Below are 6,862 nucleotides of genomic sequence, written 5' to 3' on the forward strand. Positions count from 1 at the left end.
TGAAACGGAATTGAGAGGCAGCCGCCATGTGACTCGGAGGGGACGTAGCTGGGGGTGGGGGGCGGGGTGGTGGGGGGCGGGGGGGGGGGGGGGGGGTAGCCAGGGAAGCGGGCTCATTAGAATTTCAATCACGCCACCCGCCTGGGTCGTCCCTGGTGAGGACGTCCCCGCAGGTCAGCGTTGTGGGGGGGGGGGGGGGTGTGAGAGGAACTGGCCATATACTGGGGGCTCTGATTATTCTACAGCCTCTCACCTCTCATCTCTCTCAGTGAGATTCAGATTCAGTGCTTTACTGGCATGGCCAGACGTGGGTACAGTGTTGCCGCTGCAATCATTTCCATTAGAAGCGACAATGACATCAACTAAATAATGCATGCTTTCATTAATAGCTGTCTCTCTCTGTCTCTTTCTCTGTCTCTCAGTCTTTCGTTTTCCTCTCTCACTAAAGGTCTTTCATTCGCAGGTAGACCTCGGTAGGGACACCATAACTGATCCAGCCATAGTGTGTGTGTGTGTGTGTGTCTGTCTGTCTGTGTATGTGTATGCTTGTGGACTGCATTTATGCAGTGTGTATGTGTGCATATGTGTATGTGTGTGTGTGTGTGTGTGTATGCGTGTGTGTGTATGTGTTTGCGCATGTGTGCATGTCCGTGCAAGTGTCTGTGTGTGTGTATGTGCATGTGCACATGAATGTGTGTGTATGTGTGTGTGTATGCGTGTGTGTGTGTATGTGTTTGCGCATGTGTGCATGTGCGTGTGAATATCTGTGTGTATGTGTGCATATGTGTATGTGTGTGTGTGTGTGTGTGTGTATGCGTGTGTGTGTATGTGTTTGCGCATGTGTGCATGTCCGTGCAAGTGTCTGTGTGTGTGTATGTGCATGTGCACATGAATGTTTGTGTATGTGTGTGTGTGTAAATTCGTTCTCAAAAAGACGTTTCTGTGTTTGGCCTGCAGCAGCGCCTCGTAGCAGCTAACACACCGGAACAGTTCAAACTCCCACCTGCCTACCTGTTCAGCACCTGAACACCGCCTGTGTGCCGTGGCAGAGGCAGACTGAAGTTCTGCAGGAAGTGGAGGGGCGAGGTGTGTGTGTGTGTGTGTGTGTGAGAGAGAGAGAGCGAGAGAGAGAGAAAGAGAGTGTGTGAGAGAGAGAGAGAGCGAAAGTGTGTGAGAGAGAGAGCGAGCGAGCGAGAGAGAGAGAAACAGTGTGTGAGAGAGAGAGAGAGAGAGAGAGAGAGAGAGAAACTGTGTGAGAGAGAGAGAGAGAGAGAGAGCAGGTAAAGCTGAGGATAGCTCAGCTGTTAGAGATCAAAGCCAAACACAAAGGTGCGATTCAAAAGCGCCGGTGAGCCGAGCAGCCAGCCCCCGGCGCTCCTCTGATAATACTTAGATCTGTAAATGTTTGTTTTATTTATTTATTTACTTACTTACTTATTTATTTTTGAGATTATTCATCGCAGTAATAATTTGGCCCTAACAAGCACTTGAGGGAGATGGCTTCGTTTTCCCTATTTTTTCTCTCTCTCTCCGTCTTTCTTTTCTTGTTGTTTTTCCTTCTCCATTGCAGGGGAAGCTGAGGGATTTTGGGGTGGGGTGGGGTGGGGTGGGGGGGGGGGTCTATTAGAGCGAATGTCTTTTATTTGTGGCTAATGAATGATATGCATGCTGTTTTCTTTCTTCTCTCATTCTTTTTATGGAAAAGAGTGAGAACCGGGGGAGAGGAGGCAAGAGAATTGGATGCGTTTTCAAGGTTTAGTTGGTTTTAACCCTCTCCTCGCCTCTCTGCATGGGAGTTCACATTCCATTTTTCCCAGCATGCCGCAGTCACTTATTAGTGTTGTTTTCCCCGAAGTGTTTTACGTAAGGGCAGCATTTTTAATGAATTATCCGCGGGGCTTTGCATATCGCGCATTTAAAGGAACAGGCCATCTACTGTAGAAAACACAGAAAGGAATTTAAATGAATAAATATCATGGAATGATATATTTACTTTCTTTTCATCCGGCATTGGCACCTTTCATAATTAATGGACCGGTTATGGGCCTTTGTGGTCTGTGTGTGATTGTCTGCGTGTAATGTATTCACTTCTTGTGTTTTTTTCCACTTGTGTGGGTTCTCTTTCTCTCTCTCTCTCTGCTTCTCTCCACTTTTCTCTCTTATAGAATATATTTTTAACCCAGCATCATTAAAAAGTTAATACAATAACTTACGTGCAGTAAAGTCTGGCGGTTATTAAAAACAATTCATAATCACATTTTTCAGCGCTTTTGTGAACCACAAAATAAAATGAGATTTGCTGCATGAACGTGAAATAAGGCTCGCGACTCGCCCACCAGGACTTTGTGGGTTCAAAGCCCTTGTGTGGCATCATGGTGACAATCCAAAGATGCAGGTTAGGCTACTTGCGGGGGAGGACATTAATAGAATGTTGGCGTAAAAGAACATGCATGCTCAATCATCCTACCCTGTATAAATAAAGTTAAATAAATGAGTAGATGATGTTGCTATTCTGAGGTGTTACTTAGGTCCTTTTCTATCTGGATGTCCACCAGACATTATCCTGGTTGTAAATACAGCATCAAAATGGAGTTTGTGCCGTCTCAGCCATAAAGGAGAGTTCTGTGTGTCTATAAGGAAAATGAGCTAATGGAGCGGAGTCATGAGTTGATGGCTGCTTTGGGTTTGGACCCGAATGGCTCGGTAGCGGGTCGTTCTTGCCTTTTGTGCTCTCTTGTGCAAGTCCCTCTTACTGCCTCCATGTAAATGTGGTTTCCAACTATGAGAAACACCTGCCACCCTGAACTTGGAAGAAAAAAATATGTTTGGTTGCTCTGAGCCTTGCACTTGCATCCACAGCATAGGCCAGTTTAAACACACTGTTCTCACCTGGAGAGCTGCCCGACCCAATACACAAGTTCACAAAGCAGAGTCACCAGCAGACACTGCCCCCCACTCAGTCTGTCCCACTCCGTAATTACCCGCAAAATAAAAACCCTTCATTGACATCAGTTTTTTTTTTTTGTTTGTTTTTTTGCTTTGTTTTTGTTTGCTCAGCGTACAAACCCACCTTAGACTCATTCACAAGAAAGTAGTAGCTATAGTGAGATTAGGATGCACGTGCGCCTTTACCAACATGCACACGGACTTGTGAATCGCACAGATGCGTGGATCAGTTCTGAACGCACGCAGGAAATAAACGAACACACGCTCATCTCTTATTCATGTCCTTAAATGTCCGCACTTAATCTTTGCCATGAATTTATTAACGGGAATCTGAAACTTCAAAGTTTTTCTCTTTCCCATGCCGACTGTGAAAAATATTTATCTTTAATCTCGCAGTGTAAGCGTAAACACACGCTGCATTTTTGATGAAGTACTACCATCAAACCTTGTCTGCATAAAAAAAGTTAAACTCAAATTTAACTGGAGCTGCCAACCCATTTTTTAAAGCTGCATAACCATCTTAAAGCTGCACTATCGTTTGACTCGTTTGCCATGAATTCCTCATTGAATTGAGACTTACCTGCATGTTTTCTGTCCTGAACGATTGTTGAAGTGATTTTGCTGCTTTATTTTTTGTACTTGAATGCTTAAAGCAAATACATCTCTGCTACATCAGCACGTTTTTTTTTTGTTTTTTTTTTTTGTAACTGGGTGAACGGAGACTGTTTTTAGCAGTTTGAGAGAAAAGGCCAATCTGTAATGGCAGCCTGTTAGCATTATGAAAATGAATGACCAGTCCTCATGAAAAACATTGGGTAGTATCATGGGTAGCCATTGTGTATTAGCTCTTTGATTTAAATCAATTCAGTGATTTTTCATACAGACTTCTTGCGATCTCTCCTCTTTGGGTAAAGCTAGTCATTGGTTGGCTCGTATTTCAATAAAATGATGGGTTCCACCCATTCTTGGATTCATGATTCTTCAGTCTTCAGTCACTAGTAATCGAATATCAGGACCTTATGACCCAGAATGACACTTCATTCCATGAGCAGATTAAAAACGATATTCAGTCAGTAGCAGAAGTGGTCTATAAAAACAGTGTGACAAAGCCAAAAATATAATTGTTTTTGTTTTGTTTTTTTTAAACCACGCTGACTAATGCTACATAGATATCTGACCCAGCATGAGCTGTTGGGCTCTTGAAAAACAGATTAATGTCTTTAATTATTTAATAGTATGCAGTCTGCGGATGTACTCTGTGTAATGTGGGGGTAATGATTAACCCCTACTCCCCCAAAGGCCAGAGCTCAAGTTTTCCGCTGGATTTGCTCGTTTTGCAGAATGAAGTGTTTTTAGTGCTTGACGGATCGTCGCCTGTCCCACCTGTCCCACCTGTCCCACCTGTCCCAGCCGTGCCGTGCTTTTACTCAGAAGGCCTCTAGCTGTCCCAGCCGTGCTCATATTTAGCGCGTCACGCTCCACCCCACAGCGCGCCCTGCTGGCGGGAGGTCAGCGTTTCGGCGGGCTCCTGCGGGGAGGTCCCGATTCTCTCTCCTGTCAGCTCACCTGACTGTGTGGGGGAGTGGTGCCCGAGGCAGAGCCGGGGGCGACCGGGGGGGGGAAGGGGTCCCGTGTGGCCCCCGAAACCAGCCCGAGCAGCTCTCTCCAAGCCCATTAGAGCCGTAAGAACACAGCCTGTCTCCATATTACACCGCTCCACTTGACAAAATAATTCAGCCATTCTGTGCCTCTGCTTTCCCTTCTGTTATGAGATGGTTGGAGGAGGGGGGGGGGGGGTGCAAGAGGAGAGGCGGCGAGGGGTTGTGGGGGGCAATGCAGGAGGAGGAGGGAGGTTGGGGGGGGGGGCAGGAAGGAAGGAGACTTTGGGAATGGAGGGGTCTTCAGGCCTCCAGGTTTTGCTGTGTAGCGTCACCTTCACTATGCTGTCATATTTTCCCTCCTTTATCCTCAGGAACTTCTCAGTCAACTACAAGGCATGTAACATTATTTCAGTCAAGATTTCCTTCGTTACACACACACACATACACACACATAGACACACGCACACTGTCTCTCTTTCTCTCTTTCTCTCCGTCTCTCTGTCTCTCTCTGTCTATGTCTCTCTCTCATCATTTGTCTTGTCTTTAATTAGAGATCCCTCAGCCCCAGTGTTCAGGAAGGCGAAAGGTGAAGGGAGGACCTGTTCGTTAGGCTCGATGCTGTGATAGTCTGCGATGTTATGAGGAGTCTTTCTGATGTGAGTGACACGCAGGTCTGTGGATGGCCTTCACATCAAGAACAGCCTTAACGTTCCTGTTTTAACACTGTTGGGGCATGTGAGTGTGTGTGCGTACGTGCATACTGTGTGTGTGTGCATGTGTGTGTTATGCGTGTAATGTATGAATGTCAGAATTAGCAGTTGTGCTGTAAGTGCTCTATTTATTTTTAATCACCTCCGATTACCCGAATGCCTTAAACTCTGGGATTTAAAATATTGGGAGGGGAGTTTAAACATTAAGTATTCATGATTCTTGATTGTAATATAAACCACGATAAAGCAGCGCCCTGAATATTGATTATTGTCAATTAAAAATGCGGTTTGATAAGGAATTTGCCCGCTACGTCCGATTTAAGCTTCCTTTTTTCTTCGCTCGCGTTTATTTATTTTTATTTTCTCCCCTCCTCTGTGTTTACTCTCCAGTCGCCACGGTAATTAATTAGCTCCAGGGATCTGTGCGAGCGAGTCGTTAGGGCTAATTAGACGGCGGTTAATGAGCGTGTATCGCGGGGCGAGGTCTGCGGTGGTGTCGGACGCCGCGCCGCTTCAGAACAACGCCGCTGGAAACAGCTGCCGACTCCGCCACGCGGGTCACGGCATAAACTGTTGCTCCCTTGGAGGTGGACGGGGGGGGGGGCGGGGGGCGTCCGTGTGATTTATCAACGGCTTTTCTTCATTTTTACACACTCGTTGCCCCATTCACTGGGTCATGAATTTTTTCCAGTTGCCAAGGATTATATATTCTGGATTATCTGTGGCAGTTATTATAGGAATCACATTGTTTTACTGTAATTTATTGGCTTAGAAGGCACTATTATTCAGAGCTATTTAAATTTTACATTCTCACTGTTCATTTGTATGGCTTGATATTTTACTTGCATACTTAAGGTTAAGCACTGTTCTCAAAGGTACAAAAGCAGTACCCCTCTGTGGATTTGAACTTGCAACCCTTAAATTAGAGGCTCAGTTCATTAACCACTATATTGCTAACAATTGTGGGGGTAGTGGAATGGTTGGTGAGCAGCAGGCAGCCATATTGCCTGTGCCAGACCCACCTCAGATTTTGGTAGCGGGAGAGGGCCAATTAAAACGTTCACTATAGTGGAGTGAGCCAATTAAAACTTTCACTATAGTGGAGTGAGCCAATTAAAACTTTCACTATAGTGGAGTGAGCCCAATCTTATTTCAGAGAGGCCACAGTCTGGAAAGTTTTTTTGCCATAGTCCTCAATTCAGCTAGCTTCTTCTTTTACTGTATCCATGTGGCCTGGTTCAGCTTTGTAGTGGAAAGTTATACGGCCCAATACAGCCAGATGCTTTTAAAAAAAAAATTTTTTATACCAGTTAGCCGTAACCCTGGGCGATAATCTACTTTAATATTGCAAACGGTCAGATTATTTGCAAGAGAGACTTCCCATTACTTTTTAGCGTAACCAACACATTGCAGTGCCTGATCATGGTTGTATGGCTCTCTCTCATTCATTCATTTGATCATTCCAAGGTCATTCTTTTATTTTCCTACTTTTGCACCTGCGTGCGTGTATGTGCATATTTGTTTTTGCTAAATGTGTGTATGCATACATATTATTTAATGTATTCTTTGTTTTATTGTAAAGTATTTTTGAGATGTTGGTGGTAA

Source organism: Anguilla anguilla, chromosome 14 (assembly GCF_013347855.1).
Source record: "Anguilla anguilla isolate fAngAng1 chromosome 14, fAngAng1.pri, whole genome shotgun sequence".
Lineage (NCBI taxonomy): Eukaryota > Metazoa > Chordata > Actinopteri > Anguilliformes > Anguillidae > Anguilla > Anguilla anguilla.